This window comes from Coregonus lavaretus, assembly GCF_964263955.1.
Source record: "Coregonus lavaretus genome assembly, chromosome: 34".
In the NCBI taxonomy this organism is placed as follows: domain Eukaryota; kingdom Metazoa; phylum Chordata; class Actinopteri; order Salmoniformes; family Salmonidae; genus Coregonus; species Coregonus lavaretus.
This window is the reverse complement of record NC_140021.1, coordinates 27010595-27027921: the sequence shown is the minus strand read 5'-3', so window position 1 is coordinate 27027921 and position 17327 is coordinate 27010595. Positions and strand designations below refer to the sequence as shown.

General features: G+C 41.2%; 1 pseudogene across 1 annotated transcript in view; it reads right to left on the bottom strand.

The window, feature by feature from the left end:
- The window catches only part of LOC311108906 (succinyl-CoA:glutarate CoA-transferase-like), a 172740-nt pseudogene that overhangs the window by 74867 nt on the left and 80546 nt on the right, over positions 1 to 17327 (bottom strand). The window contains exon 11 of the transcript in view: positions 15407 to 15507. The product of the transcript in view is annotated as a succinyl-CoA:glutarate CoA-transferase-like (transcript). The remainder of the gene's footprint in view (positions 1 to 15406; positions 15508 to 17327) is intronic.

Below are 17327 nucleotides of genomic sequence, written 5' to 3'. Positions count from 1 at the left end.
CAGTGGGTCAGAAGTTTATATACACTAAGTTGACAGTGCCTTTAAACAGCTTGGAAAATTCCAGAAAATGATGTCATGGCTTTAGAAGCTTCTGATAGGCTAATTGACATCATTTGAGTCAATTGGAAGTGTACCTGTGGATGTATTTCAAGGCCTACCTTCAAACTCAGTGCCTCTTTGCTTGACATCATGGGAAAATCAAAAGAAATTAGCCAAGACCTCAGAAAAACATTTGTGGACCTTCACAAGTCTGGTTCATCTTTGGGAGCAATTTCCAAATGCCTGAAGGTAACACGTTCATCTGTACAAACAATAGTACGCAAGTATAAACATCATGGGACCACACAGCCACCATACCACTCAGGAATGAGACGCATTCTGCTCCTAGAGATGAACATACATTGGTGTGAAAAGTGCAAATCAATCCCAGAACAACAGCAAAGGACCTTGTGAAGATGCTGGAGGAAACAGGTTCAAAAGTATCTATATCCACAGTAAAACGAGTCCTATATCGACATAACCTGAAAGGCCGCTCAGCAAGGAAGAAGCCACTGCTCCAAAACCGCCATAAAACAGCGAGACTACGGTTTGCAACTGCACATGGGGACAAAGATCGTACTTTTTGGAGAAATGTCCTCTGGTCTGATGAAACAAAAATAGAACTGTTTGGCCATAATGACCATCGTTATGTTTGGAGGAAAAAGGGGAACGCTTGCAAGACGAAGAACACCATCCCAACTGTGAAGCACGGGTGTGGAAGTATCATGCTGTGGGGGTGCTTTGCTGCAGGAGGGACTGGTGCACTTCACAAAATAGATCATGGCATCATGAGGAAGGAAAATTATGTGGATATATTGAAGCATCATCTCAAGACATCAGTCAGGAAGTTAAAGCTTGGTCGCAAATGGGTCTTCCAAATGGACAATGACCCCAAGCATACTTCCAAAGTTGTGGCAAAATGGCTTAAGGACAACAAAGTCAAGGTATTGGAGTGGCCATCACAAAGCCCTGACCTCAATTCTATAGAAAATATGTGGTTTGCGAGCAAGGAGGCCTACAAACCTGTCTCAGTTACACCAGCTCTGTCAGGAGGAATGGGCCAGAATTCACCCAATTTATTGTAGGAAGCTTGTGAAAGGCTACTCGAAACATTTGACCCAAGTTAAACAATTTAAAGGCAATGCTACCAAATACTAATTGAGTGTATGTCAGCTTCTGACCCACTGGGAATGTGATGAAATAAATAAAAGCTGAAATAAATCATTCTCTATACATTTATTCTGACATTTCACATTCCTAAAATAAAGCGGTGATCCTAACTGACCTAATAAAGGGAATTTTTACTAGGATTAAATGTCAGGAATTGTTTAAATGTAGTTGGCTAAGCTGTATGTAAACTTCCAATTTCAACTGTATCTTGTGTCTAGCTGTTTAAAAAAATGTATCCAATATTCCCATCTCTTCATTCGATAGGCTATGAATATGACTTTGGGCTATAGGCTACACTTTCATAATTTTATGCATGGCTTTCTCCAGATCTAACAATTAATCTAATGGAGATCCATCTGCAAAAGTTGTTTGAATAGCCTAAAAACACAAGGTAGCCAGGGGACTAATAATGAAAGGGAACCGACAAAATACTTATTTCCCTCATTAAAATGCAAATCAATAGATAACATTTTTGACATGCGTTTTTCTGGATTTTTTTGTTGTTAATTTGTCTCTCACTGTTCAAATAAACCTACCATTAAAATTATAGACTGATCATTTCTTTGTCAGTGGGCAAACGTACAAAATCAGCAGGGGATCAAATACTTTTTTCCCCTCACTGTAAATTATCCATGCGGGATGGGAAAATCCCTCCATGTGGGGTTGAAAACTAAATGCCCAATAACTTATGCTCCTACACTCTTAGAAAATGTGATATTTTTTAACACATCTGTGTGTCTAGTTAGGGATGACACGTTGTGTTAATTTTAACACAATCGCCATGTTGGCACATTTAACACATGATTTCTGTAAATTTTTCAACACTATCGACAGGAGCCAAGGTCCTACGTTGTGTCATCCCTAACTGTACATGCAAAATATCCTTCTTGAAATATTTCAAACTTGTTAGTGCTAGTAAGATATTCAGTCCAGGGAAACCAACTCAGCCAATATTGTACCCGAGATACAGTAGGACAGACTGTTGTTGGATATGGTACCCATTTATTCAAAAAATGTACCTCTACCACAGACCAGTTAAACTAGTACAACACCTCCACTTCACGCAGTCTTCTCTGAACAGTTGATGTTGAGACGTGCCTGTTACTTGAACTCTGTGAAGCATTTATTTGGGCTGCAATCTGAGGTGCAGTTAACTCTAATGAACTTATCCTCTGCAGCAGAGGTAACTCTGGGTCTTCCTTTCCTGTGGCGGTCCTCACGAAAGCCAGTTTCATCATAGTGCTTGATGGTTTTTGCAACTGCACTTTAAGAAACGTTCAAAGTTGTTGAAATTTTTCGGATTGACTGACCTTCATGTCTTAAAGTAATGATGGACTGTCGTTTCTCTTTGCTTATTTGAGCTGTTCTTGCATTAATATGGACTTGTTCTTTTACAAAATAGGGTTAACTTCTGTATACCACCCATACCTTGTCACAAAACAAGTGATTGGCTCAAACGCATTAAGAAGGAAAGAAATTCCACATATTAACTTTTAACAAAACTTTTAACATTTCTGAATGCACTGTATGTATATATATATATATATATATATATATATATATATATACAGTGAGGGAAAAAAGTATTTGATCCCCTGCTGATTTTGTACGTTTGCCCACTGACAAAGACATGATCAGTCTATAATTTTAATGGTAGGTTTATTTGAACAGTGAGAGACAGAATAACAACAAAGAAATCCAGTAATAGTGAAGACATCAAAACTATGAAATAACACATATGGAATCATGTAGTAACCAAAAAAGTGTTAAACAAATAAAATTATATTTTATATTTGAGATTCTTCAATGGAGCCACCCTTTGCCTTAATGACAGCTTTGCGCACTCTTTGCATTCTCTCAACCAGCTTCATGAGGAATGTTTTTCCAACAGTCTTGAAGGAGTTCCCAAATATGCTGAGCACTTGTTGGCTGCTTTCCCTTCACTCTGCGGTCCAACTCATCCCAAACCATCTCAATTGGGTTGAAGTCAAGTGATTTTGGAGGCCAGGTCATCTGACGCAGCACTCCATCACTCTCCTTGGTCAAATATCCCTTACACAGCCTTGAGGTGTGTTTTGGGTCATATTCCTGTTGAAAAACAAATGATAGACCCACTAAGTGCAAACCAGATGTGATTTCGCTGCAGAATGCTGTGGTAGCCATGCTTGTTAAGTGTGCCTTGAATTCTAAATAAATCACAGACAGTGTCACCAGCAAAGCACCCCCACACCATCACACCTCCTCCTCCATGGATCACGGTGGGAACCACACATGCAGAGATCATCCATTCACCTACTCTGCGTCTCACAAAGACACAGTGGTTGGAACCGTGGCCCAAGCAAGTCTCTTCTTCTTATTTGTGTCCTTTAGTAGTGGTTTCTTTGCAGCAATTCGACTATGAAGGCCTGATTCACACAGTCTTCTCTGAACAGGTGATGTTGAGATGTGAACAGGTGATGTTGAGATGTGTCTGTTACTTGAACTCTGTAATGCATTTATTTGGGCTGCAATCTGAAGTGCAGTTAAATCTAATGAACTTATCCTCTACAGCAGAGGTAACTCTGGGTCTTCCTTTCCTGTGGCGGTCCTCATGAGAGCCGGTTTCATCATAGCGCTTGATGGTTTTTCAACTGAACTTGAAGAAACTTTCAAAGTTCATGACATTTCCCGGATTAAAGTAATGATGGACTGTCATTTCTCTTTGCTTATTTGAGCTGTTCTTGCCATAATATGGACTTGGACTTTTACCAAATAGGGCTAAGTCCATACAAACGACAACTACATCCTACCTGCCCAGACCCACCTGGTCACATCCCCATCTCTAGCGACCGCATCACTCTTAGCCACATGGCCTCAAACTGCACCATTTTGTTTCTCTCCATCGCCCACACGCACTTTCAGCATTTGGATAATAAAGCATTTAAAGGCTGACATTGGTTGATTTTCAGTTTTTAAGTTTACATTTTTTTTCAAGATGATTGACGATGATTGGATTTCATGTAATGGACATACACAAAATAGTCCAAATTGGTGAAGTGAAATGAAAAAAATCACTTGTTTCAAAAAATAAAATAAAAAAAATAACGGAAAAGCGGTGCGTGCAAATGTATTCACCCCCTTTGCTATAAAGACTCTAAATAAGATATGGTGCAACCAATTACCTTCAGAAGTCACATAATTGTTCGCCAAAAGGCATGTGGGAGACTCACCAAACATATGGAAGAAGGTACTCTGGTCAGATGAGACTAAAATTGAGCTTTTTGGCCATCAAGGAAAACGCTATGTCTGGTGCAAACCCAACACCTCTCATCACCCCGAGAACACCATCCCCACAGTGAAGCATGGTGGTGGCAGCGTCATGCTGTGGGGATGTTTTTCATCGGCAGGGACTAGGAAACTGGTCAGAATTGAAGGAATGATGGATGGCGCTAAATACAGGGAAATTCTTGAGGGAAACCTGTTCACCTTCCAGCAGTACAATAAACCTAAGCGTACTGCTAAAGTAACACTTGAGTGGTTTAAGGGGAAACATTTAAATGTCTTGGAATGGCCTAGTCAAAGCCCAGACCTCAATCCAATTGAGAATCTGTGGTATGACTTAAAGATTGCTGTACACCAGCGGAAACCATCCAACTTGAAGGAGCTGGATCAGTTTTGCCTTGAAGAATGGGCAAAAATCCAAGTGGCTAGATGTGCCAAGCTTATAGAGACATACCCCAGGAGACTTGCAGCTGTAATTGCTGCAAAAGGTGGCTCTACAAAGTATTGACTTGGGGGGGTAAATAGTCATGCACACTCAAGTTTTCTGTTTTTTCATCTTATTTCTTGTTTGTGTCACAATAAAACATGTTGTGCATCTTCAAAGTGGTAGGCATGTTGTGTAAATCAAATGATACAACCCCCCCCCCCCCCCGAAAAAAAAAAAATCAATTTTAATTCCAGGTTGTAAGGCAACAAAATGGGAGAAATGCCAAGGGGGTGAATACTTTCGCAAGCCACTGTAGCTAGCAAACCTAAAAGCAGTTTCAACAGCCCCATTGGCATTTTTCAAAAAAGTTAACAATCCCTTTAAGTGAGTCCGGTTGTCTGGTCATTTGGCACCGAGATACTTTGGCAGCTGTGACTAGATATGGTAACAGTATCTAAACAATAAGGTATGGTCCTTGCTATCCGGGATCCTTGTGACGTCTCAACTCTTACGTTACCCCACTGAAGTTGACATTTTAAATGTTTACGGTAAGGGTTAAGGTTAGGGTAAGGATAGGGGTTAAGGTTAGGGCAGGGCGGTCCGAAGGATACCGGATAGCACTAACCAATAAGGTATGGGAGGTTTGGAGCTGAGCTGGGCCGAGAAGGCCAAATGGCTTGGGAAGACCACCCTGCTCTTTTTGGGTCCAGGTCGTCCCAAAAGCAGTCTGAGAAGAAACCACAGAGGCAATCTCAGTCTCTGGCAAAGGATGGGGCACAATTGTTTAAAAGTTTTTCCAGGACCCCAACGATATGAAAAACTTGTTAATGTAAGACTTAAATTACTTTGATTGGCTCTAGAGTCATGAAACATATTGAAATGAATTGAAAATAACTGCAATTTACTGTAGATTCAAGGTTTTTCCAGGACCACTAACAATGTAACCACATTTGGCAATGTTCTGCATTAATTATCTGCGATAAGCTGCAAATCAAAACTCTAGTGATGATATAATCTTGAAGCCCATTCAAAACAGCATGGGTGTGGATGTGGAAGTATAGAGAAAGGGGTCATCACTTTCACATCGTATTGTTAACTGTTCCAGAGGCAGAGCACCAGACCAAGGCTACAGAAACTGTTTCCTATTAGGGAGTCCTTCTGAGTTCTCCCACTTCTGTTGAACCAGTTTAATGCTTCCTCATCCTCAAAAGTCACTAGTCAATGCTACACACAGCTACGGGCAAAGAGTTAAAAACGAGAGGAGAACCTGTTTCCTTGATCCAAAAACCTGATACCGTGTTAAGCAGGCCTCATCCCCTCATGTGTGGACCGGTGCTGGCCGCACTGCACATAAAACACAGCCCAACCATAACCCAAACCAAAGCCACTCTTTCATTCCAGACCCATGGAAGAATTACATTGTATATAGAGTGTACACATAGGGACTGCTGCTACAAGGGCCAAAGAGCCATCCTCTGGCCTTAATATCACGTTCACACAATGAGACCCAACCCAGTGAATTTACATTCTTCCTCCTACTAAAAACAGATGTGCAGGGACATAAACTAAACATGTATATCTGCACTGACATTCAGAGAGAAGAATAAAGTTCAATTCAATTCTCAAACCAGCATTGTATGCATATAAGGCATGCACAGAAGCATTTGAAAACAAACACATCGAAACAGATCCATAGCATTTACATTTTAAACATACATAATCACAACAATCATGCCTATTCCCAGACACAAACACACCACCTTGACAGACATGTTCCTTATTTTATTATTCTATCCCAGTACGGAGGCCAAACGGTTATGGGATTAAAATCTTTATTATGGTTATGGCAAATATGGAAATGACCATTCCCATAGTAGACCTACTTGCAGCGAGTAAAACACATAACTTCTAATTTCAACTGTTGCAGATATCAAATTACATGTAAATGCCAGATGGAAAACCCACATGATTAATTATCTGATAAACCTAAAATGTTTCTCTGTGCAGATAGGCCTTATTTTGTGGACACAGGTACAGGGCCTTATTTAATTGAACTCCAATACCAAAATTATTGGATATCTGTACACATTATCCCTCTTGTGCCGCAATAAATACATAGCAGACACAATTTGGCACATGATGTCATTTTCTTGTTGCAAATGGGTTTTCTAATTGAGAAGTCATCATATAACCAGATTTCAATCAACTGGTCTCTACCACAACCAGGTCGATACGTGTTTTTCATGACGAGATCAAGACATCAGGGGAAAGACATATTTTGGTTTGTAAAGAGAGGTTTAAGATGTATTTTTCTGGTCGTCTAAAAATATGTTAAGAAAACGTCCTTATACAACCTGACCACAACTTCATAAAACACACCACAATGATGCCATTGCAACATATTTTGCACTCCTGTGTGGGTGTATGTACACCACAAAAATAGTAACTTTTCTGTCTAAAAATGCAAAAACTATTATTTTCTACATTGAAAGAATATACAGGGCATTCTGAAAGCATTCAGACCCCTTGACCTTTTCCACATTTGGTTACGTTACAGCCTTATTATAAAATGTATGAATATTTATTTTTTTCATCATCAATCTAGACATAATACCCAAAAATGTCAAAGCAAAAATGTTTTTTTCGAAATTTGTGCACATTTATAAAAAAATTACCTTTGGCAGCGATTGCAGCCTTGAGTCTTCTTGGGTATGACGCTACAAGCTTGGCACACCTGTATTTGGGGAGTTTCTACAATTTTTTCTGCAGATCCTCTCAAGTTCTGTCAGGTTGGATGGGGAGCATTGCTGCACAGATGTTTTCAGGTCTCTCCAGAGAGGTTTGATTGGGTTCAAGTCCAGGCTCTGGCTGGGCCATTCAAGGACATTCAGAGACTTGTCCCGAAGCCACTCCTGCATTGTCTTGGCTGTGTGCTTAGGGTCGTTGTCCTGTTGGAAGGTGAACCTTCACCCCAGTCTGAGGTCCTGAGTTTTCTGGAGCATGTTTTCATCAAGCATTTCTCTGTACTTTGCTCCATTCATCTTTCCCTCGATCCTGACTAGTCTCCCAGTTCCTGCCGCTGAAAAACATCCCCACAGCATGATGCTGCAACCACCATGCTTCACCATAGGGATGGTGCCAGGTTTCCTCCAGACGTTCAGTTTGGCATTCAGGCCAAAGAGTTCAATCTTGGTTTCATCAGACCAGAGAATCTTGTTTCTCATGGTCTAAGAGTCTTTAGGTGCCTTTTGGCAAACTCCAAGTGGGCTGTCATGTGACTTTTACTGAGGAGTGGCTTCCGTCTGGCCACTCTACCATAAAGGCCGGATTGGTGGAGTGCTGCAGAGATGGTTGTCCTTCTGGAAGGTTCTCCCATCTCCACAGAGGAACTCTGGAGCTCTGTCATAGTGACCATCGGGTTCTTGGTCACCTCCCTGACCAAGGCCATTCTCCCCCGATTGCTCAGTTTGGCCGGGCGGCCAGCTCTAGGAAGAATCTTGGTGATTCCAAACTTCTTCCATTTCAGAATGATGGAGGCCACTGTGTTCTTGGAGACCTTCAATGCTGTAGACATTATTTGGTACCCTTCCCCAAATCTGTGCCTCGACACAATCCTGTCTCGGAGCTCTACGGACAGTTTCTTTGACCTCATGCCTTGGGTTTTGCTCTGACATGCACTGTCAACTGTGGGACCTTATATAGACAGGTGTGTGCCTTTCCAAATCATGTCCAATCAATTGAATGTACCACAGGTGGAATCCAATCAAGTTGTAGAAACATCTCAAGGATGATCAACGGAAAAAGGATGCACCGGAGCTCAATTTCAAGTCTCATAGCAAATGGTCATAATACTTATGTAAATAAGGTATTTCTGTTTTTTATTTTTAATACATTTGCAAACATTTTTAAACCCTTGTTTTTGTTTCGTCATTATGGGGTATTGTGTGTAGATTGATGAGGATGTTTTTTTATTTAATCAATTTTAGAATAAGGCCGTAACGTAACAAAATGTTGAAAAAGTCAAGGGGTCTGAATACTTTCCGAATGCACTGTAATTAATTCCTACAGTTCTTAACCATATCACCTTTCTCTCACACATGGACACAGTCAAACACAGGAGATGTTTTTCATAAAGAGGCACTGATTGTCTGCTGTATTTAGGCAAGACCTGACCTCTAGTGTCAGTATTCATGTACTATCACTACAGGCCCTAAATCAAGAAAAATGATCCAGACTAGTGGCAAGGGATGGACCAACTCTCCCCCCATCTATCTGCAGTTAATATCCCCAAGAGCAATCACATCTGTAAAAAGGAAACCATAAGGAACAATAAATCAAAGCTGAACTGGCGGCATTTCTGGCAATGATATTTATATACATCTCCAACGTATCAGTCATTATAATAACATATTTTAACTGGACACTACCACTAAATCAACTCACAGTGTGCTAAACAAGCAGATGGAACACACAAAACAACTCTAGAAAAAAAAAAGAGGAATATATGAAATCCCAGAACTTTAGACTGATGTTAATGAATCATGCCTGCATTATGTGAATCCTGGTGACAAATGTTAGTCGAGCCAATAACACAAATACGCCCCTCGGGTCAATGTACAATTGAAATGACAAAATGTACTTGGCTGAGGAAAAAAGGTAGAAAACTCTTATTTACTGCCCCTATTCTATATGTATAAGAAAAAATCCATGTTGTAAATAGGCCTACAGTAACTGGGAATCAGGGGGAAAACTACACCTCAAGCAAAATAGCAATTTTGTACCACGGGGGGCCAGTATGAAAACATTTTTATGCACTCACTAACTGTAAGTCGCTCTGGATAAGAGCGTCTGCTAAATGACTAAAATGTAAATGTAAAAATGTACCACAAAAATACTGCAAGGACCGAAGTCACACTAAGATTTTGTGATTGAACTCTATACTCAATGTTACACAAGTATATTTTTATTTTTTATACGTGCACCTCTGCCTCATTTATCTATTCAATGGTAGTCTCTCTGATTGGTCTACCAATTTTGTTTCATGATATTTTTCTAAATATCATTCAACAACATAAAACACTCCAATTAAAATGGAACAAAAATCTATTTTTATACGATTCTATCATGAGAGGTTTTTGGGTGATTGCATAAATCTCTATAACGAGGTGCTGTGTAAAATATCATTATTGAGATCAAAATGGAGTGCTCCGTTCCTCCCCGGTTCTCTGTTTATTAAAAAAGTAGCATGAGAGATTTGTGCTGCAAGCACCCTGAACCAAGGCCAAGCTTCCTCTGTGACTCAAACGGTTCTCCCCTTTATTTGAACTCAGACACTTGCCAGCTCTAACAGCTCTTTCAAGTAGAGTTACCGACGTGTACCACGGTAATTCTGTCAGGTCTACTACAAGTCCAAGTCTCAAGAGGGATGAGCTGACAAAAAGACAAGGCACGATGGTGGGGCTGTTTCGAGCTCAACAACAAAATAATAAATCTTGATTCAGTGAGCTATGTTCTCAGGCTTATGTCAAAATAGGGCGGTGAACTAAGGATGCTTCTTCTTTGAGAGATATTTTATGAGGATCAAACATCAGAAGAACAAGCAATGGTAGCAGTATAGTATACTAATACTAACCAAGTGTCATGGCTGCCACGGTTGTTTATCAAATTAAGGAGTGGGCCTTTATCAGCAGCAGGAATATAAAAATGAGTACTGTAATTGAGTCACAATAAACATTGATTGCTAGTTGCCTCTTTATGGTTCTAAACACAAAAGTGCACATACAGATGTTGTATCTTAAATTTGATCACTCTTTCGTTGCTGAGAATTTTCCTGCAAACTTTGCATTCAGCGGGTTAGCAAACCAGCACATGCTGTCAACAGACTTTTAAACCACTGTTGAGCCTGCCAGGCCAAGCGTCTGCAACTTCATATTAACATTTAAGTGGGTGCAATGTATGTTAATCACAATATATGTGATGGATATTGGATTGTATGAATAAGATACATGCACTGTTAATTACAACGAGGGAGGTAAATCCGACTATTCCCATGTGAGGTTGCTATTTTAGTAGCCTATGGAGGGAAGATTTCTTTCGACATTATTATGATAATTCCCTATTACTGCATAATTGGCATGAACACTGCATTATGTCGATTGTGTACTAGTTAAGACAGTGAAATGTGGAATGTCTTTTGGCATACACTGAGATAAAGTTGCTGTATACAAAGAAGTTCACTTTTCGAGCCCTCCAGGCCCACAGTTATCGGCTTTACAGGACCCAGAACTGCTGGAGCTAGAGCCAACAAAAAAAAGATTAGCGCTTCACAAAAATATGGGAGCTATTTGGACCCATCTTTCTAGTTCCCCCCAAAACCAGAGGGCAATTAAAACAAGTCAGGCCCTGCTTTGCTGTAAATCTTCCCCTTTCCTGCATCCCCCGTTTGCTCATGCTAACAAGAGCTACAATCTGAGCGGAACCGCTGTTTACTGTCTCGAGTTTCAGACCTTGCCAGGGGATCGTGGCACCACTTTTGAGATCGTCTAAGAAAATATGACCATGCTGTCCTGGATGCCCGGCCACTGACCCATATGTCGCTAGTTCTAGGAGAAGTGGGGCTTCGGGACAGGGTCCACAGTCAGACGCTAGCCAGGATCACTGACGGCTACTGGACGACTCACCTCTCTCACTCTCCTGCAGAGATGAGGACTGAGGCCCTACTCTTTAGGACACTTTCCCCGCTGCGCCTAAACTCCCAGAGTCTTCCCTTATCCCCCTAGTCATTCAAATAAACAGGAATCAAACAGACACTGTGAACATCTGCTCAACAGAAGCACTCAATAAGCGCTGGCCTCCACCTCACTGTATGAAGGAAATAATGGAAGTCGTTTGGTTCACACACCCTGGTACGAGGGATATGCTAACTCGGTCAAAAACAGAAAGAGAGAATAACATATCCCCACTAATAGAAATGGGTCTATTACCACCATGGGGCCACTTATAGTAGTAGATTGATTTGATTAACATTTAGAAGTGTGGAAATAGTTGGCTACTAGATTTCGAACGTAAGGTTGAAATAAGGTTTTTATGCTGCAACAAAGTTGAATTTGAACCAATGGAATAGTAGCAAAAGTGCAAACCCCGCCCATCTGGCACTCCAGACAGGCTCAGTAAGACTCAAAGTATTTGACAGAAAATAAACAAAAGTAGATCCACACTTTTCCACCTTAGGGGAGAGTGGGGTAACTTGAACAAAATGGGTAAGTTGAGCTACTCTTGTTTCTAGGAAACCATACACAAAATGTATCATTTGACCAAAAAATATAGGAAGAGGTCATCATTTCATGGAGTCTTTGAAGGAAGAAACCACACCGTAAAAGTTAGGTCCAAAAAACTGATTTTCACCAAGTCAAATTAATATATAGTGTTAGAGGTTTGATGATGCTTGCATATAAACCAAAGTAGATCATTTTAAGATTGTTCTATACGTCAGTTGGGGTCTTTATAAGCTTCAATATGAGGTCCTAAACCTAGGATGAAAGTGCAGACTTGTAGCTGTGTGGGCTAATATAAAATGATTGAATGGGGTAAGTTGAGCCAAAGGTTGAGCCAATGGCAAGTTGAGCAAATATAAGTGTTTTCTTCCCAGGCATAATGCAAGGCATTATAACTCGGGATAGGTAACAATAGGGCCTGGCCTATGTTAAAAGTAAAAAAAAAGATACAAATTGTTTGTTAGGTGTTAATCCTGTGTTAAAAGATGCTTAAAACAAGGAAAATACAAAAACAAGTGATTGTGATTGTGTTGAATTGTGTTTGGGAAATAAAGTTAGACATGGTTTTAAAAAGGCAGTGGCAATATTTCATTCAGTACAGAAATTTGTAGGCGGCTTAACTTACCCTGTCCCATGGCTCAACTTAAGCCATACCCGGGGTAACCTGTGCCAAGAGACCACTTTTATTATGTTATGTTTAAGTTGTTTTCAAAACTGTAATGTTTACATGAATTCTGATTATACACAACAACCTGAAATATATGTAGATGTCTTTGTTAGAAAGAATACTATATTTCCCTTAACGAGTGATGCTGACTTATATTTCCCCACTCCCCCCTACCAAAGTTTATAAACCAAGGACAAAAACACATCTGTAAATTATACGAATGTTAGGGACATAAAGAGGGTTTCAACAGGAACATAACTCACTAAATAGCAGTGAAGGATGAATTGGCTTGAGTGAAAGAAGATAGATAAGTTAGTACAACGTTCAAAGTGTGATGTTGGGAATTCCCTGAGCTGCAAATTTGGATATAGCAGGGTGGTTAGAATCCAACTGGGAGTGAAAATAGTTCCAGCTAGAAGGAACTTTGGCTTAGTGGCATGACACACATTATAAACTTCAGATTGGCTCTTAACCACATTATAGACTTCAAAAATATACTGAAGAAAAATATAAACGCAACACTCAACAATTTCTGTGATTTTACTGAGTTACAGTTCTATAAGGAAATCAGTGAATTTAAATACATTCACAGGGCCCTAATCTATGGATTTCACATAACTGGGCAGGGGGCGTAGCCATGGGTGGGCCTCCCCCACTGTGGAGCCAAGCCCTGCCAACCAGAAAGAATTTCCCCCCAAAAAAGGGCTTTATTCCATACAGAAATAGTCCTCAGTTTCATCAGCTGTCCAGGTGGCTGGTCTCAGACTGTAATTCAAACAAGTGTCCTGTTTGGAAGGCTGGTGAGCACATTTTTCAACACTCCTCACAAGCACTGTTGTTTGCAAATTGTTTACAGTAAGTTATAGTTCTGCACGATTTGAGATTTTTGTTGACCAAATATTGCGATTTTACTTGCGATATACAGTAGATCAAAACACTTGGGTGAACTGTTGAACTCATAGAAATATAATTATTTATATTAATAAGCTGTCACGTATACTCCCCCTCTGGCCTCTAGGTCACCAGGCTACTCTTTATTATGCACACCTGTCACCGTCGTTACGCGCCCCAGCGCCTCATCAGACTCACCTGGACTCCATCACGTTCCTGATTACCTCCCCTATATATGTCACTCCCTTTGGTTCCTTCCCTAGTTGTTATTGATTCTGTTACTCTGTTATTGTCTGGACGCTACTCTTGTTTTGTTCCGTGTTTTATGTATCATTAAATGCACTCCCTGTACTTGCTTCCCGACTCCCAGTATACATTGTTACAGTATAACGCCTCACCGAAGGGAGGCATCAGGGAGTGTTTATTGTTGTTGTTGTTGTTGGTGATGTCGGTCCGGGTGCCGCTGCCGACGCAACCGGGGATGCCTCAGCTGGCTAGTCAGGCTTCCATGCCTTAGCTGGCTCGACAGGTTCTCAAGCCTCGGTTGGCTCGTCAAGTGTCCGTTTCCGAAGCTACCGGGGATGCCTCAGCTAGCTCATCAGGCTCCCATGCCTCAGCTGACTCAACAGGTTCTCAAGCCTTGGTTGGCTCGGCAGGCTCAGATGCCTCAGCCAGCTCGTCAGGCTCCCGTGCATCAGCCGGTCCGTCAGGCTCCCGTGTCGCAGCCGGTCCGTCAGGCTCCCGTGTCTCAGCCGGCTCGTCAGGCTCCCGTGCCTCAGCCGGCTCGTCAGGCTCCCGAGTTTCAGCAGAGGTGACCGGTCCGCTCCTGATTCCCGGGATCATCCCTTTGGTCGGCGTCCTGCGGCTGCAGCCGCGAGTCAGAGAGGGGGTACTGTCACGTATACTCCCCCTCTGGCCTCTAGGTCACCAGGCTGCTCTTTATTACGCACACCTGTCACCATCGTTACGCGCACCAGCGCCTCATCAGACTCACCTGGACTCCATTAACTTCCTGATTACCTCCCCTAAATATGTCACTCCCTTTGGTTCCTTCCCTAGGTGTTATTGATTCTGTTACTCTGTTCCTGTCTGTACGCTACTCTTGTTTTGTTCCATGTTTTATTTATCATTAAATGCACTCCCTGTACTTGCTTTCTGACTCCCAGCGTACATTGTTACAGAAGCAAAGTGGAAAGCTGCATTGTTCTTGTTTGGAACAATCTGTTAACTGCATTTTACCTAACAGAACAGCATGCAAACTTATAGTGTATCCAACAGCGAGGAGGCGGGGGTGGAGCGTGGTGTGTGTGGGAAGCAACGGCAAGAGGAGAGAGATGACAAACAGAGAAAACTATCAAAAACTGACATTACACGTAGCGAGGGGCTATTCAAAATATTGTATGCGATATGGATCTCTTGTTATATGGATATTGCACATTTAGATTAATTTTACAGCTCTACTAAGTTAGCAATAGCTTCTACACTATATGTCTCCAAAATTGACAGTTGTATTGATATTTTACCATTATGTTTCCATGCAAATCCACTTTCTAAGCGTAGTGGAATCCTTTGCAACCGATTAAGCCACCGACCTCAAAGACCCAGGTAAAGCCATTAGACTGGAGGGGCTTCATGAGTGAAGGAAACCTGGTTGTGAGGAAAGCATGCTAGTTGCACTGCACCTGATATGGGACGATACTCTCATGGGCTGTTCCCTATCTCCTGGCCTCCTTCCCAGAGTTGAGGTAATTTGTAGCAACGTGTATGAAACAAGCCACCTGAGAGAGTAAGAGTGAGAGAGAGAGAGAGAGAGAGAGAGAGGGGGAGCCGAGTTTTAAATCTATGACCTGTCAGCAAGCTCGTTACACCCTGCTTCATAGTGAGTCCATTTAACTTTCACAGCACTTAGATGTGAAAACAAGCAACAGCTCCACCTAATCTTGCAACATGATTCACTCCATTTGTCTTTATCGCTCACTAAATAGCAACTGTCTATTTTCACATGATGCCTATAGATGTTTTACCAAGCTAACATATGGAATTGTTTTAAGATAGTCATACTAAGGATAATTTAGCTATTTGATTTTGAGTTTTAGGACCCCTTAAGGTATCAAAATAATTTACCTAAACAAGATTTGATGAAATTTGATTGAATTTGGCCTTACTGCTATTATACCATAGAAAAGCATTGAATAAAAGCTTCATACATGGATAAACAGATAGTCCCCCCCAAAAATCTAAAGGAAGTTTGTTCTGAATTGTCTGTCCTAAATCTGAGTGATAAGAAAAACCAGAAAACTATTTTTTGCCATGTATTTAAACCCTTACAGTACCAGTCAAAAGTTTGGACACACCTACTCATTTTTACTATTTTCTACATTGTAGAATAATAGTAAATACATCAAAACTATGAAATAGCACATATGGAATCATGTAGTAAACAAAAAAGTGTTAAACAAATCAAAATATATTTAATATTTGAGATTCTTCAAATAGCCACCCTTTGCCTTGATGACAGCTTTGCACACTCTTGGCATTCTCTCAACCAGCTTCACCTGGAATGCTTTACCAACAATCTTGAAGGAGTTCCCACATATGCTGAGCACTTGCTGGCTGCTTTTCCTTCACTCTGCGGTCCGACTCATCCCAAACCATCTCAATTTGGTTGAGGTCGGGGGATTATGGAGGCCAGGTCATCTGATGCAGCGCTCCATCACTCTCCTTCTTGGTAAAATAGCCCTTACACAGCCTGGAGGTGTGTTGGGTCATTGTCCTGTTGAAAAACAAATGATAGTCCCACTAAGCCCAAACCAGATGAGAAGGTGTATCGCTGCAGAATGCTGTGGTAGCCATGCCGGTTAAGTGTGCCTTGAATTCGAAATAAATCACTGACAGTGTCACCTGCAAAGCACCCCCACACCACAACATCTCCTCCTCCATGCTTTATGGTGGGAAATACACATGCGGAGATCATCCGTTCACCCATACCGCGTCTCACAATGCCACGGCGGTTGGAACAAAAACTCTCCAATTTGGACTCCAGACCAAAGGACACATTTCCACCGGTCTAATGTCCATTGCTTGTGTTTCTTCGCCTAAGCAAGTCTCTTCTTATTATTGGTGTCCTTTAGTAGTGGTTTCTTTGCAGCAATTCGACCATGATTCACACAGTCTCCTCTGAACAGTTGATGTTGAGATGTGTCTGTTACTTGAACTCTGTGAAGCATTTAGTTGGGCTGCAATTTCTGATGCTGGTAACTGTAATGAACTTATCCTCTGCAGCAGAGGTAACTCTGGGTCTTCCATTCCAGTGGCGGTCCTCATGAGAGCCAGTTTCATCATAGTGCTTGATGTTTTTTGCGACTGCACTTGAAGAAACTTTCAAAGTTCTTGACATTTTCCGGATTGACTGACCTTCATGTCTTAAAGTAATGATGGAATGTTGTTTCTCTTTGCTTATTTGAGCTGTTCTTGCAATAATATGGACTTGGTCTTTTACCAAATAGAGCTATCTTCTGTATACCCCCCCTCCCACTCCTTGTCACAACACAACTGACTGGCTCAAACACATTAAGAAGGAAATAAATTCAACAAATGA